We start from the raw sequence: 16,730 nt of genomic DNA, 5'->3' as shown, positions 1-16,730 counted from the left end.
AGCTAGGTTACTACGAATACCGAAAACAGAGGTAGAAAGAAAGTTGAAATAGCGCTCCAGAGGCTGAGCCAAAAGGTCTGGCAAAAGTTTATAGTATTCAGGGCCGAACCCATCTGGTTCCGGGGATTTTGTAAGTTTCAACTTCTTGATCCCCTGTCGTATTTCCTCCAGAGAGATAGGAGCGTTCAGCTGCGCCACCTGCGCCTCAGATAGTTGTGGGACTTGAATGTCCCGAAAGAAGTGATCCCTGTCCGCCTCTGTGAAGTCCCTCCGCGCATATAGGGCACTATAAAATTCCACAAATTGGTCTTGTATTTGAGCTTCCTCGGTGAAATACTCGCCCCGAGTGTTCTTTACCAATTTAATGATTTGTTTTTTCCGAAAAGGCCATACCAGATTTGCGAGGAGTTTGCCCACTTTACCCCCCATTGATAAAGACAAAACTTCTGATAGAAAATATCTTGGCGAGCACGTCTGTCCAGGATCTCATCAATCTGAAGATGAAGAGATTTAATTTGCTGACCGTCCTCCTTCCTAAGTCCAACCCAATGCCGCTGTCGCAATGCTGCCAGTTGTTCCGAAAGAGCGATAAGTTTCTCTCCCTGCTGTTTCCTTTTAGTGGCAACATATTGGATGATGTGACCCCCTCAGTACTGCCTTGGAAGCATCCCAAAACACCTCCGGATCTACATCAGTCATACTCCAGCCAGCGAGCACGTAAATATGCCCGGAAATCCTTATCAGAATATAGAGCAGTGGGAAACCTCCAGGTCCTATCCCCCCCCCCTTTTCCGTAACTCTCAGAACCAGCACCACCGCCGAGTGGTCCGAAAGTGAGGTTTCTTCGATAGTAACTTTATCCACCCGGGGGAAAGTCGAGGAAGATATTAAGACATAATCCAGTCGGGAATACATAGAATGTGGATTAGAATAGAACGTGTATTCCCTGTCAAAGGGGTGGAGAGTCTGCCATGCATCCACCACCGCCAGATGGTCACATAAGAAATTGACCCCCATACGGGTGGAATTCCAGGGTAGCGGCCTGGCAGGAGAGCAACCTATAGTGGGATTAGCTGTAACATTAAAATCGCCTCCCACAATCAATTGGTACGTAGGGTATTGCGCTATCAGCCCCAACAGTCCAGAGTAAAAGCTGTGATTATAGACATTCGGGGCGTAAAGATTACAAAAAAGCAGCTGAGAACCCCAAAGCTCTCCCAAAACAATTATGTAGCGACCTTCCTTGTCCTGAATGGTCTTGTGAATGCATAGAGGGACCTGTTTATGGATCTGAATAGCCACCCCACGTTGCCTACCATTATGAGAGGAGTAGCTCACTTCTCCCACCCACTCCCTGCGCAGCTTCTCATGTTCAACACTGGTCAGATGAGTTTCCTGTAGGAAGGCTATGTCAACCTGATGTTTCCGGAGCCAGGTAAGGATTTTCTTGCACTTGATAGGAGAGTGTACATTAAGAGTGAGTACAGTAAAGTTAACCATAACTACTCAGCAAAAACAACCACCACTGTGCCCAAAAGATGAAAAAGGAAAAACAAACTAGAGACCAAGCCCTCCAGCCAGGCTCGTCTCCAGAGAATAGCAGTGCCCGGACAGCACCTCCAGTCTCTCTGCTTCTAAGTCCTACCCCCCTACCCCGCTGTTGATCCAACCACCCCACATTCATCCACATCCACACCACAGACTCCCAAGCCCACCCACCCCCACCCCCTCCCCGGAAAGTCTTCCCCTAACCTTCCAGGTCCCCATTCCAAAAAAGACTACAGCTCTCAACCCCCTAGCCTCTCGCCCTAACCCGGGTCAAAGAAATAATGAAAAAGATCCCACGGAGCCTTAATAAGCATCCCACCCTTCCCCGTACCTAGTTCTTAACCTGTGAATCAAAGATAGGGAACTACCCCTACCCCAGGGAAGCCTCCAAGCCATCCACATCCCCACATCAATTCCCAACTAGACCCCCCTCGCAGCCCCTTCCAATCCGCCCCCCAACCCTCCGTTCCAGCTTCCCACCAGAAAACTCCTCCCACCAAGAATGTGAAGAAAACCCCCCAGTACTTCTAGCCCTACCCTCCATACAAAATCTATGTTTATGAACCAGCTGCCTTAGCCTATAGCGAACTCATGCTTCGGGGCTCTAAGGTGTGCGTGCCAGCTTCCCTTCTCTTCCCCCCCCCGGGACGTAACTTCTGGTTTCGGCGGGAAGAGAAGAGAAGCCAGCACACACACCTCAGAGCCCAGAAGCATGAGTTCGCTAAGGGGTAAGGCAGCTACCTGTGAAATAAATACAAATCACTGCCGCGTCGCCAATAAATACAAATCACTGAGTTCGCGTCTCCAAGCCAGTGAGAGGTGTTTTTTTTGTTTTTTTATGTTGAGCGGCGGTGGCAGCAGCAGGATTCGCAATTGGGCAGACTTGCACGGTCTGTGTCTGTGTATGGCCGTTTGGTGGAGGATGGGCAGGGGAGGGCTTAAATGGCTGGGAGGGTGTAGTTGGGCTGGAGTAAGTCTTAACAGAGATTTCGGCAGTTGGAACCCAAGCATAGTACCGGGTAAAGCTTTGGATTCTTGCCCAGAAATAGCTAAGAAGAAAAAAAAAAAAAAATTTAAATTGAATCAGGTTGGGCAGACTGGATGGACCATTCGGGTCTTTATCTGCCGTCATCTACTAAGTTACTAATAGATGACAGCCAGGCGGTCATCTAAATTAGCCGGGCGCAGCATCCGGCTGATAGGCCCTGGTGAGAACACTGGCGTTCATGGGGTACCTTGTCGAAGGCTTTTTGGAAGTCTAAGTATACGATGTCTATGGCATCCCCTTTGTCCATCCGTTTAATTCCTTCAAAGAAGTGCAATAAGTTCGTCAGGCACGATCTTCCCCTGCAGAAGCCATGTTGGCTTGTTATCATGAGTTTATTCCTTTGTAGATGCTCCTCGATGCTATCTTTTATCAGTGCTTCCGCCATTTTTCCTGGAACTGAGGTCAGACTTAGCGGTCTGTAGTTCCCCGGGTCACCTCTGGATCTCTTTTTTTTTTTTTTTTAATTTTTATTATTTTCAATTTAAATTTCAAGTATTACACTTGTACAGAAAGCAAGAATAGAATAGATATCAAATACAATACTAATATAAATCCTAAGTTAACAAATATACTATTTATGCTCAAGTCCTCAAATTGAGATCCAAGAATTAAAGAAAATTGGCGAAATTATAAGGAAAAATAGTAATAATATTTAAGAAGCTGAGAGCTATAGCAATGAGATGAGGTCATAATATCCAAATTATAGGGCTCAAAGATTATTGACATTCAGATGAGACATTGCCACGAAATTTGTCAGATGTGATGGTTCAAAAAACACATATTTGAGTACGGTAATACACAATACATTTACACGGGTGTCTCAAATAAAAAGTTGCCCCCAAAGATAAAACCCCAGGTTTCAAAAGAAGAAATTCACGGCGGCGCCTTTGCGTCTCCCGTGCCAAGTCTGGGAACATTTGTATTTTATAACCAAAAAAGCTTTTTTGTCTATTTTTAAAATAAAGTTTTAACAACCATGTTTTATCAATTGGCAAAGCTAAAGTAATGATCATAGTGGCTGGTGATGCTAAATCCTTCTCAGATGTTTCTAAAATCTATGAAATGTTTAAGGGTTATTGATCTGAAGATTTTGCTTTTTGTTGTTGATTTTGTTCTTTATCAGGCAAATAATAAACCCGTGAAAATGGTGGTAATGATTCTTCAGGTATCTCCAAGTTTTCCACTAGATATCTCTTAAGCATATCTCTACGTGTTACTAACTCAAGTCTTGGAAAGTTAATTAACCTTAAATTATTGCTACGTGAGTTGTTCTCAAGCATTTCAATCTTCTTCCTTAGGTTAATATTGTCTTTAACTAAAGTCTCTTGCATTTGTTTCGATGTTACAATTTCTTTTTCTATTTTTTGAATGGATGAGTTAGAAGTATTCGTTTCTTCTCTTAAATTCTTCAGTTCTTTATCGTGTTCCTTAATTTTCCCTTCAATTTGTTGAAATGTAGGAGTAATATTTTTAACAAAACCAGCCATTAAGTCCCAAATAGAGTCTAAAGTCACTTCTGCAGGTTTAGGTTTAATCAGTACAATTGGAGTTTGTGTAAATGTGAAGTGCTCACCGTCCTGAAGTCCTTCGGGGGGTGTCTTCTGTTCTTCCCCCTCATATTGAGATGGTGTTCCCCCAGATATCTCCATGGGGGCCCTGGAAAGGTGGGCCCCAACCTCCAAACTCTCCAGTGAATCCTTCCTTGCCTCTAGAGAGGAGAAAACCACTGAATACGGGGTTTCCCCGCCCCTGGGAGAGCTGGTTGTCTGAGGCTGCGGGGGCGGTGCCCTAATGTCGGGGCTTAGTGTAGTATCGGGCCCAGGAGTATCCACAACGGGTTCGCCTCCCTGTGTCCTCAGCAGGCCGCCATCCGACGTCGCTGTGACCTCCTGCATGCGCCGCAGAAGATCCTGTATGTTTCCGAGACCCGGGGCTCCAGGACGCCGCGAGGCAGAAGCGGCACTCCGGCCCCGTCTCTTCGGCATCGCGGTAAGTAAATACCACTAGAAATTATTCCTGACGAACGCGATTCTGGGACACGCAGCTCAGCGCGTCCTGCTCTCAAATCACCATCTTGGATCTCAGGGTTGTAATTTCCTCTGGATCCCTTTTTAAAGATGGGCATAATATTGGCTATCTTCCAATCCTTCAGGATCGCACGTGTTTCCAGGGATAGATTACAGATTTGCTGTAGTAGTTCCGCTATTTCCTCCTTTAGTTCTTTCAGCACCCTAGGATGGATTCCCTCCGGGCCCGGTGATTTGTCAGTTTTTAATTTTTTTATCTGCCTGTGTACGTCTTCAAGGCTCACTACCATGGATGTTAATTTTCTACTTAGTCTCTTTTGAAGATTTGTTCAGGTTCCGGTATATTAGATGTGTCCTCTTTTGTAAATACTGACGAAAAGAACATGTTTAGTCTTTCCACCACTTCTTTCTCCTCCTTCACCACTCTCTTCCTGAACAGGTCTTAATTGCTCAATGTCTTAATTTCTCAACATCACCACATAGTGATTTTCCATGAGTAGTACCAAAAAAAATCCCATTCAGCAGAAATTCCAAAGTCTTTGTAATAATAGTGAAAATTAATCAATTTTTTTGTAATTTTTGTATTGTGCTGCAGATCCATCGCTAAAGTAGTGCACATTTTTTTATTCCAGGAATATGCTGGTTCATAAAAGCAATTAAAGCTTTCAAAAAGGCATGAACTGCAATAGTGTCATGCTGCAAGCAGTCACTAATTATGCAGAGCCTCAAATTCTAAAGTCCAGAGCCAGAATTGAAGTAAGGCATAAAGGGGAACACACATTGACTATGCAAGGGAGAACAGAACTCAAGTGAATGTATTGAACTTGCAATGAATCACCAACTAAATGTCCATTTTGATGGGCCACTTACAAGAGTATGTGAATGCAGTAGATATTGTAACCTGAGTTAGCATGGCAAGTCCTACACCATACAATTTCACACCTCTAGCTCATTTGCATATTATACAATAGGATACCAAAGATGCATGTGAATAATGCATACATTTGAGACTTAACTTCTGGCCAGAGACAGGCTGGATTAAATATGAAACTGAATGGCTTTTGTAGCAGGAAAAAAAATGCTCTTTCAAGTGATTTAAAATTTAAAAATTTGGACAATGTACAGTTGGGATATTTCCACCCAAAAAATGGCCAAATTTTGAATAAAGCACTAATATTTCTTTGTGTAATTATATCTTTGCTTCCAATTGGTTGCAAAGCTTTGTAATATAAATCCTAGGTGCATGTCATGTGCCATAACTGCTGGAACAGTTATGACTCAAAACGAAATACAAGTCAGGAGCAATAAAGGGGTCAAAGTAGGCATTAAATTTCTTTTCTAATATTTTTGCCTACTTTGCTGGCTCATAACAAGAGAGGTAAACTAATGTCATATTCCAAACTTTGCACATCAAGTTAGTAGTAGGGGTTGTATTAATCCCCAAAATTTAAATTCTCTTGGATGCTTTTTTTGGGCTGTAGTGGCTAGACAAAGTTGCCATTTGAGGTTTTGCATATCACAGTACTCTGAGAATGACATACATTCAACAGCCTCTAGGTCTGAAACCAATAGAGATCCAGATGAAAAATTTTACATGGTTTCATTTGAGGCTATGGGCTGTGGAGTTGGTAGATAAATCCTTCAACTTGACTCCTCAGTTTCTGGTACCCACAGCTCTAACTCCAGTACCCAAAATTGTCTCTGACTCCTCGACTCCGACTCCACAGCCCTGGGAACATCCACACAAAATTTTATTCAAATTGGAGGAGGTCAAGTGGGGATGATTTTTAATATTGGTCCACTTGACATGGACTAACCCAATACAGTGGTACCTTGGATTACGAGCGTAATCCGTTCCAGGAGAATGCTCATAATCCAAAATGCTCGTTTATCAAAGCAAAGTTCCCCATAGAAAATAGTGGCAACAGCAAGGATTCGTTCCAGAACCCAGGGTCTGTACCTGTCGGGTGCTGGATGCTGCAGCGCCGTCTCCTCCATCCGCCCCCTCTGTCTGTCATGCAAAGAAGAACCCCACAGTGCCGCTTTGGGGGGATGCCTCTAATGTCCGCCAGCCACCGGAGAACCCCGCAGTGCTGCTTCAGAAGGATGCCTCCTCCATCCGCCAGCCAGCCCTCCACTTCGGATGCCCCTCGCATGTTGGAGAGCCCCCACCCGATCCCACGCAGCCGAGTGCCGCCCCACCTGCACGCCGCGCACGACACGTACAACGCCGATGATTGACGCTGTGCACGTCACACGCAACGTGCAGGCAGGACTGCATCCGGCCGTGCAGGCCCAGACAGAAGTCCTCCAACCTGCGGAAGGCACCCGATGTGGAAGGCTGGCCGGAAGAGGAATCCCCCGAAGCGGCGCTTCCTGGACTGTAAGTGCTCATTTATTGGGGCAGTGCTCGGTTTGCGAGTCAAAAGTTTGCTGAGTGTTTGCTCGTCTTGCAAAACACTCGCAAACCGAGGTTCCACTGTATTAGATTCCAGGATGGGAATGAGAGACACACTAGAGGGCACAACTGAAAAGCTCCTTTAATGAACTGGGCGGCTTCTGAGTGAGAGGCCAAAGAGCCTCTCCCCCACCCCGAGTAGGGAACAGAAAAAGCCTGCTATCTGCACTTTCAGCGATCTGACCGACAGACTCTTCTGAAGTCCCTTATGCAAAAACTCCATGACTACTGAAATTGGAGCTCATAAGGGCTCTACATCATCCACAGCACACCATTGCTTTTAACATGCTTCTACAAACATTTATCGCCCCCCCTCCCCCCCACACACACACTCAACTCGAGTTTTGCATTCGTCATCAGGAGGGGACTCTATGGAAATCAAAAACTACACATTACTAGTGCTCTAAAATAATATAGGATGAATATACTGAACTGTCACTCTTAAACCTATTGCTACAGGATTAGAAAATGATTCATTGCTGGACTCTTTAAGAATCGAGCCTCAACAAAATCAAGCCAATGAAGTAACCCTAGCAGTCAAATCAAAAAACAACAAGGCCAAGAAAACCAATCACAAATGAATAAAGGAGTGTTTAATTTATCTTCACGACAGTTAACTCTTCAAGAAGAGGAAGTTTTAGCCAAGGGTTTGTCATTTGTCCCTACGTCTGGTTATAATGGTTTTGACACACAAGACCTTGAAACTGAAAACATTTTTTCAGGATGTTGGGATCCATGTTCCAACGAGTCAGATTTACCACCTGGTCTAAGGTATAGATCTAATCGGAATCCACCAGGAGTTCCTGATGTTTCTGTAGCTGCATTTGAACGTTTAGTATTGAACAGATAGAAATACATTCTTTGAGGATCAATTCCAACTTATCTCAACAACAAAGATTGATCCAATCCCTTCAACATGTAAAAGGGGGTGTGTCTTATCTAGTGAATACACCTCCACGCCCCCCCCCCTCGGCGTTCTGTTGCTGCTCGTCACCACCCCTTTGCCGCCCTCTTACTTGTTCGCTGCTGCAGGAAAGGAAGAGAAGGGCCAGCGGTGTGCAATCGGGCCCACAAGTCTTGCCCTGATGTCAATTCCCGTCGGAGAGAAGGTCCAGGCAAACCAATCACTGGCCCAGACCTTATCTCCGACATCAGAATTGACGTTGGAGGAAGGCTTGTGGGTCCGATTGCAAGCCACCGGCCCTTAGTGGAGTTGCGCGCAGGAGTCATCAGTCGCTTTGCCCCGTCGGCAGCAGGAGTCAGCCGCTGACATGTCAGCAACGGCGTTGGGTGTGCTCTGTGGTCCAGGAGTGCAGGAGGCTCATTTTGGTCAGAGAAGTCAGCTTTTGATCTTCTGTGGAGGGATCTTCGGGCTCCTGAGATGTGGGCAATGCTGTAGTTCCTTGAGAATTGTTCCCGTGGCAAGTTCAGGTGTGGGGGTGTTCAGGGTGGGTATAGCTTGGTGCAGGTGTGCTAGTGGCACTGGTGTATGGCCTGGGAGGTGAGCCTCTGGTTATTTGGGGTAGTGGGGTGTTGGTAGGTTGGGGTTTACCACGGTTTGGTGAAGGGGTTTTTAGTGCTCCTTATGGCGCCTGCTAAAAAGTCTGGTTCCAGGGGAGGAAGGGGTGGTGGAGCTCGAAGGGGACGTTCTGCAGCGTTGGCAGTGTCTGTTGGCGGACCAGGGAGGAAGGCATGCAGGCTTCGTTGTGGGAGGGAGGCAGGCTGTCAGGCTTTGGTGCGGGAGGGAGGAAGGACAAAGGCTGGAAGGTAGTGAGGGGGCAAGAACTCGGGGAGGGAGGGAGGGAGGGAGGGAAAAGAAAGAGACAATTGTTGGGCCTGAGGAAGTAAGGAAAGAAAAGAACTATCTTGTGCAACCAAAAATCACCAGACAACAAAGGTAGGATTTCAATTTAGTGATCAAAATCTGTCTGCTGCAGTATATTTGTCTATTTCTCTAGAGGGCTGGGTTAAGACTAAGAGGCACAATTTGGTTCAGAATATTTTTAATTGGTTTTTCCTCCTCTAAATCTAGGGTGCATCTTATGGTCAGGTGCGTCTTTTGGAGCGATAAATACGGTATATCATCCAACGAGCAGACAAGGGAGGGCGGTATAGTGATCCAGGATTATAGTAAATATAGGCAAAAAGCTATGTATCAGTTGAATAACATGGATTACTATAAAGAATTGATGGCGAACTCTTTGGGTGAGATCAAACTGAAGATTGACAACATATTAGCACAAGCTAAATATGATTGTTTAATAACACAAAAAGAATATCATTTTTTTGTCACAACATCACCCCAGAACCCCCACAATATATTTTATACCTAAAATTCACAAGTCCCATACCGACCTCCCTGGTCATCCCATCGTTGCAGGGATAGGCTCCATACTGGAACCTCTTTCCCAGTACATTGATGGGTGTTACAAGGGGTTGGTATCTAAATCCTATATTTGTGAATCAGCACATTTTTTTACAGATTGTGGGTGAATGTGCTATTGATTGGAAGATGAAGACATTTTAGTGACAGCAGATGTAGCAGCATTGTACACCAATGTTCTACAATCAGCAGCTATTAAATTAGTACAAGATCAGTTTAAACTATCTAATCTGTCTATTCCTAAACAAAATCTGATTCCCAGCTGTCTGGCAAGGGAATTAACTGAACTAGTAGTTTATTATAACTATTTTCGGTTTGAGAACAAATATTTTGTATAAACTAAAGGAGCAGTGATCGGGGCTACTGTGGCCTCATTACCCAACAAATAAGATGTATTAGAAAGCCAAACTGATAGCCCAAGTTAAAAAGAAAATATGGCTTCTAATAACAAATAAAAGGTGCATAGTTATATATGAGAGGAAAAAGGATCTCAGAAACCTGTTCAGAAACTGATGAAATACTAAAAGATTTGAGTCTGAGACTTATTAGTTCCAAATTTCAATCACAGATCCTATTAAAAAACCTCATATTTTTTTCAAAACACCCTATTTTGTATATATTAACTTATATTTATAATTTTCAATTATTTTTAAATCATTTTTATATATGATTTCACATTTAACTATCTTCAGTGACTGGTAACAGCTGACTTAAAAATAACCATGAAACTAAAGAGCCTACAAACTTTTCAAATATTTTTCATCAGTCCAATCCCAACGGTGTCAACAGAGACCATTTCCTCGGGTCAAGAGTCTGCCGACTGAGAAAGTCAGCCTGCACATTATCCACTTCCGCTACATGCGTTGCCGAGAGAGCCTGCAAATGAGATTCTGCCCACTGACTGACTTGAGGTCCAGAATTGGCCTCCAGTCGTCAGCCTTTCTTTGACATGATGAAGTATATGGAGTATCTGCCAGAGCCCGATTCTTTGTCTAGTACCAGATCCAGTAGCCTTCACACCATTGCCCAGACTACAAAGGCTCTCTCCAGCTGTCTGGCCAGGGAATCTACAAAATGCTCTGGGAGGCACAGAACTCTGTTTTGTAACTTTATTAAATAACTTCTAGGACCCAATGGTCTGTGCCAATCTGAACCCAGACCGACCAATAGGCCACAGCCTGCCCCCTATGTGGGGGGCCTGGCCCCTGTCCTGGCATCATTGCACTTTCTTGGAGGCTGGAGAAGGGTGACAGCCAGAGGCTTGCTGTCTCCTGACCCTGCTGAACCTCTGCCATGATCCCTGAAAATACCTCTACATCACTTGGCCTCCCGCATAAGGATGGAATCTTTGAGAGCCCCCAAAAGTCCCACAGCCCAGATCCCAAGCCATCCAGGGTTTACTGTCTGGCATCAGGTCATCCAGACTCTTGCCAAATAGCAACTGACCCTGAAAGTGAACCTTGTTTGGTGTAGTTTTAGAGGCTGTATCTCCTTGTCACTGCCTTTCTTTATTTTTTCTTTTTAATAATTTATATTCCACATATCCTACAATTCTATGCAGATTACAAATTATTCAGGTACTCAAGCATTTTTCCCTAACTGTCCCAGCAGGCTCTCACTCTATTTAATGTACCTGGGGCAATGTGGATTAAGGGTCATAAGGAGCAGTGCAGGATTCGAACCCACAACCTCAGGGTGCCAAGGCTGTAGCTCTAACCACTGCACCACACACTCCCACTGCCTGATCCAGAGTATCTGCTGGGTGGAGATAGCATAGGTTGACACCTTGCTCACGACTCTGATGCCATACAGAGCATCCACTATAAAATTCACCCCAGATAGGAGCATTTGGAGGTTTTGTCTTCCTGTGATGCCAGTACTCGAGTTGGGTGTGGCAAGCACATGCCACAAAGGAAGCAGTGGCTGCCCCTTTCAAATTGTTTCAAGGGCCACATCCACTTTACGGTCCAGAGTACCCTTTAACATCACACCTCCTTCACTAGGCAAGCAGGTTCGCTTGGTGACCTGCGCAACCAGCAAATCCACCTTCAGCTGAACTAACAGCTGCTGAAAATCCAGAGTCATAGGGTAAAGCTTGGACATAGTCTTAGCCACTTGCAGGGACCCCTCTGGTCCATGACCAGCTTTGTGATGTCTGGATGCAAGGGAAAGAAGGCAGTCTGAGTAACTGAACCACTCATTAATTGAGTATTGCAACAAAGGGGTTGGAGGAACTTCCAGCTTCAGTTCTCATAGCAAGCCAAAAATAATGCTTGAGAGCGCAAAGGCTTTGAACAGCTAGTGCACCTTTGGATCTACCCCCGGTCCACGGCTGCTTCCACTTCTTGACCGCTTTTCTCATGCAGAGAACTGGATTCTGCCAGAGAAACTACATCCTGGGACAATAATGGCATGAAATTGGACTTTCCAATCTCTCAGTCTACATCGGACTGAACATCCCGGTCCAGCTCTGTGTCTGTCTGGTCGAGGTGCATGCTGAGGGGATATCCCTTGTGCTCCTGCTTCCATCATGTTTAACATAGATGCTGAGTATCCTTAGCTGTTCAAATAGACATTCCACATTAAGCTCACAAAACCTTGAAAGACTCTAGCAATGAATCACTGCAGGTCCTCCTGGGCTCTGTGTTTAGCCAATGCACCTTCCGAGAGCTCTAGGAAGGATCGCTTCCCTTGAGATTCCATTAAGATTGCACCTCGTGTAGATCCCCAACCCAGGAGGACACAGAGAAGGCTGAGCCCAAGGCTCCCACCTACCTGCGCACTCTGCTGCACACAGGACAGGAAGCTCCTTAGCCGTCCATCCAGCACAAACCTGGCATCCCTACTGATTTTGTGAAATTGAGGCGTTTCGAGGCAGTTGGAGGATTTAGAAAACAAGATCATTTAAAATCCAAGATAGCCACCACCAGGAAACTCCCTTGAAGAAAGGGGTTTTAGACTAAACTAAACTAAACCTTAAGTTTATATACCGCATCATCTCCACGGAAGTGGAGCTCGACACGGTTTACAGGAATTAAAACAGAGAAAGGAACTCCAATGGAAGGAAGAAGGGCTGCTAAACAGGAAGGAAAGAGGGGGCTTTGAATAATGGAGGTGGGGGGGTGGTTACATTTTGGAGAAAAGCCAGGTTTTCAGATGTTTTCTGAAGTGTTGGAGGGAGGTCGAACTCCGAAGATGGGCAGAGAAGCTGTTCCACAGCTCGGTGATCCTGAAGAGGAGGGATGTTCCAAGTTTTCCTGTATGGGAAATGCCATTTAGAGATGGGAAGGATAGTTTAAATTTCTGAGTGGATCTGGTGGAGTGAGTACTCGAGAGCCAGGATAGTGGAAAGAGGGGAGGAAGGATGCCGTGAAGAGATTTGAAGGTGAGACAGGCGCACTTGTAGCGAACCCTGAGGGTGACTGGGAGCCAGTGAAGCTTAGACAGAAGCGGGGAGACATGGTCGAATTTGCCTTTTGTGAAGATTAGTTTAGCCGTGGTATTTTGAATCCGTTGGAGTCTGAGGAGACTTTTCTTTGTTAGGCTTAGGTAGATGGAGTTGCAGTAATCAAGTCTGGATAAGATGATGGATTGGACAAGGACAGCGAAATGTTGTTGGTGGAAGCAGGTTCTGACTTTTCTTAGCATATGAAGATTGAAAAAGCATTTTTTTACTAGGGAGTTGATGTGGTCGTTAAAGGACAGTGTAGAGTCGATGATGATTCCCAGAACTTTGCTAGAGTGCTCAAGCTGCAGGTTGGTGCCAGAGGGAAGTGGGATGTGGGAGGGTAGCTGATCCAGTTTCGGGCCGAGCCAAAGTAGTTTTGTTTTGGTCTCATTTAGCTTCATTTGAACGGTGAGGGCCCAGGATTGGAGATTTGTTATACAAGATGAGATGTTATCAGAGAGGTTGGTGAGGTTAGAGTCGGTCTCTAGAAGTATAAGGATGTCATCGGCGTAGGTGTAAAGTGTTTCAGAGGTGGATAGTTGGAGGAGTTTCAGGGAGGACATATAAACATTGAAAAGAATCGGGGATAGAGGTGAACCCTGAGGGACTCCGCAGATCGGTTTCCAAGGGGAGGATGAGGTACCATTCGTGCTAACGAGGTAGGAGCGGGAACGTAAGAATTTTAGAGTTAGAGGACCTTGGCTCTGGTTGCAGAAACTTTTAAATTTCAATTTTGGAGACAACCCCCTCTCCCTCATCCTCCCCCCCCCACAACACATACATGATTTTCCCTATAGGCTATAATAGCTTTACTCATTGCGTCATGTGCCTACCTGCCAACAGACACAAGAGAAGTTCACATTCCAATTTTGTTTCCCCCCCAGTTCAAGGTTGTAAACTGAAAAAACACCATGAATACCTTCTCTCACACCAAGCGGCATCATGGGGTAAAGACCTAGAACAATTGCTTTTGCCCACTACTTATGGGGAATTTAGGAAACGTCTAAAAACACACTTGTTCCTAAAGCATCTAGACAACTGATCCTCTCTTCTCTCTCCCCTCTATAGCGATTAACTTGTCCTTTTGATCACTCTCTCCTCAACAATAAATTTCCTGTCCTATTAATTCTCTTTCTTCCTCCCCTCTTAAAGTCAATTCAATTTGTTACCTTTGCTTAATCTTCTGTAAACCACATAGAACTTCACGGTATTGCGGTATATAAGCTGTTATTATTATTATTACCTGCTTCAGCTTAGGAATACAGCTGGGACAAATGGAGAAAAACTCTGCCTCACAGGTTCACATCGCAAAGGAGGAAAGGACCATGCAGCTGGTCTATTATTAAGCCCAGCCAAGCCAGGACAGAGTCAACACTCTGCGCTCAAGCTCCTGATAAATTAGGGATGCGAGCAGCTACACAGGAGATGGCCCCTGAGCTAAAAAAAAATACAAAAGCAGGCTGGTTAGCTAGGTGTCCCCAAAGGCTGATCCTGCTAGCAGCGCAAGTCTGCGTCTTCTCCCAGGCAGAGGTCCCAACAAGTGGGAACCAAGCCTCCAACTGAACACTAATAAAAACTTAAAAACAAAAATAATAAAACCGCAGAGCAAAGCGGAAACACTTCTGAGCAACTTGCTTGCAGAAAAATAACTGAGGGGGCAGGAGCAGCTTCCTGGGAAGGAGGTGGAGTTCAAAAGATGATTGACAGCATTCTGCAAGTAACATGTGGGTTCAGATGCATAACCCTAGCATTTAGAACTACTAGACATTGCTAGAATGAAAGATTAGGTTCTTACTTTTGCTAATCTTCTTGCTTTTAAATCCATGCTGTTCGTGGACTACTGGGTTTTTCTCCTATGGTCAAGACAGCTTGTAGGAAGCATCAATTATGCAATGCTCTGAGCCCCTCCCCTCTTACCTCAGGACTGCCCTCCAGGAATCCAGTTCATGACAAGGCACCTAGAAACACCTGTAGAGGACAAAGACACAAGAGAGATGTACGGGAATACTCCCTGACCAATAAGACTATAATCTGCTTATAACATGAAACCAGAACAATCATGAACATGAAACCAGAATAATCATGAACAAGTAAAACAGATCATTAAAAGTTTCAAGTTTATTTCTTATACCGCCCAATCAACCTTCTAGGCAGTGTACAAAAAGCACAGTTACTTACTGTAACAGTTGTTATCCAGGGACAGCAGGCAGCTATTCTCACAAATGGGTGAAGTGATCCAACAGAGCCCCGATGCGGCCGCCTCACAAGCAGTCTTGCTTGAAGAAACTCGAAGTTTCGAGTCGCCCGCACCGCACATGCGCGAGTGCCTTCCCGCCCAGCGCAGGGCGCGTCTCCTCAGTTCAGATAGCTAGCAGAGAAGCCAACCCAGGGGAGGTGGGTGGGATGTGAGAATAGCTGCCTGCTGTCCCTGGATAACAACTGTTACAGTAAGTAAATGTGCTTTATCCCAGGACAAGCAGGCAGGTATTCTCACAAGTGGGTGACCTCCAAGCTAACCAAAGTGGGATGGTGGGAGAGTTGGCAACTTAGAAGAATAAATTTTGTAATACTGTTTGGCCAAACTGTCCATCCCGTCTGGAGAAAGTATCCAGACAATAATGAGAAGTGAAGGTATGAACCGAGGACCAAGTGGCAGCCTTACAAATTTCCTCAATAGGTGTAAATCTGAGGAAAGCCACAGAGGCTGTCATTGCTCTGACCTTATGGGCTGTGACTTTACTATGCCTGGGCATAGCAGAAAGAGATGCAAGCCGCCATCCAGTTGGAGATGGTACGCTTAGAAATAGGACGTCCCAACTTGTTCGGATCAAAGGACACAAAAAGTTGAGGAGCAGTTCTGTGTGGTTTGGTGCGTTCCAAATAGAAAGCTAAAGCACATTTACAGTCCAGAATATGAAGAGCTGATACTCCAGGATGAGAATGAGGCTTTGGAAAAAAACACTGGAAGAACAATGGATTGGTTGAGATGAAATTCCGGGACAACTTTAGGAAGGAATTTCGGATGCGTGCGAAGAACCACCTTGTCATGATGGAACACGGTAAAAAGTTAATCCGCAACCAATGCTTGGAGCTCACTGACTCGTCGAGCAGAAGTGAGGCCAATGAGAAACATCACTTTCCAAGTGAGATACTTCAGATGAGCCTTGTCAATTGGTTCAAATGGAGGTTTCATAAGCTGAGAAAGAACAATATTGAGGTCCCAAACCACAGGAAGATTTGAGAGGAAGATTGACATGGAAAAGTCCTTTCATGAACCTGGAAACCATGGGATGAGCGGATAGAGTTTTCCCCTCAAGAGGCTGATGGAAAGCAGCAATTGCACTAAGATGGACTCGGATCGAAGCAAACTTGAGGCCAGAATGAGAAAGGTGCAAAAGATAGTCCAAAACTGAAGATAAGGAGGAATGTTGCGGCTCCTGATGATGAGAAAAACACCAAGTAGAAAATCTAGTCCATTTTTGGTGATAGCATTGTCTAGTAGCAGACTTGCGTGAAGCTTCCAAAACATCCCTCACAGCTTGAGAAAACTGGAGAGGAGTTATGTTGAGAGGTACCAAGCTGTCAGGTGTAGAGACTGCAGGTTGGGATGAAGCAGAGATCCCTGATGTTGAGTAAGCAGAGAGGGAAAAACTGGTAGAAGGTATGGCTCCCTGCTGCTGAGTTGAAGTAGAAGGGAGTACCAAGGTTGTCTGGGCCACTGAAGAGCAACCAGAAACATGGTGGCATGGTCGGACTTCAGCTTGACTAGAGTCTTTTGAATGAGAGGAAATGGAGGAAACGCATATAGAAAGAGATTC

At 45.1% G+C, this 16,730-nt stretch overlaps 1 protein-coding gene across 4 annotated transcripts in view; it reads right to left on the bottom strand.

Annotated features, from left to right (window-relative positions):
* SLC49A3 (solute carrier family 49 member 3) overlaps positions 1-16,730 on the bottom strand; it is a 711,721-nt gene that overhangs the window by 682,443 nt on the left and 12,548 nt on the right. For 2 of the 4 annotated variants that reach the window (XM_033918077.1, XM_033918090.1), the window contains exon 2: positions 14,830-14,880. The exons of the other annotated variants lie outside the window; for them this stretch is intronic. The gene's annotated coding sequence lies outside the window, so the exon portion shown is untranslated. The remainder of the gene's footprint in view (positions 1-14,829; positions 14,881-16,730) is intronic. 4 annotated transcript variants of the gene reach the window in all.

The sequence above is a fragment of the Geotrypetes seraphini genome, chromosome 1 (genome assembly GCF_902459505.1).
Source record: "Geotrypetes seraphini chromosome 1, aGeoSer1.1, whole genome shotgun sequence".
Lineage (NCBI taxonomy): Eukaryota > Metazoa > Chordata > Amphibia > Gymnophiona > Dermophiidae > Geotrypetes > Geotrypetes seraphini.
This window is presented reverse-complemented; position numbering and strand designations above follow the sequence as displayed.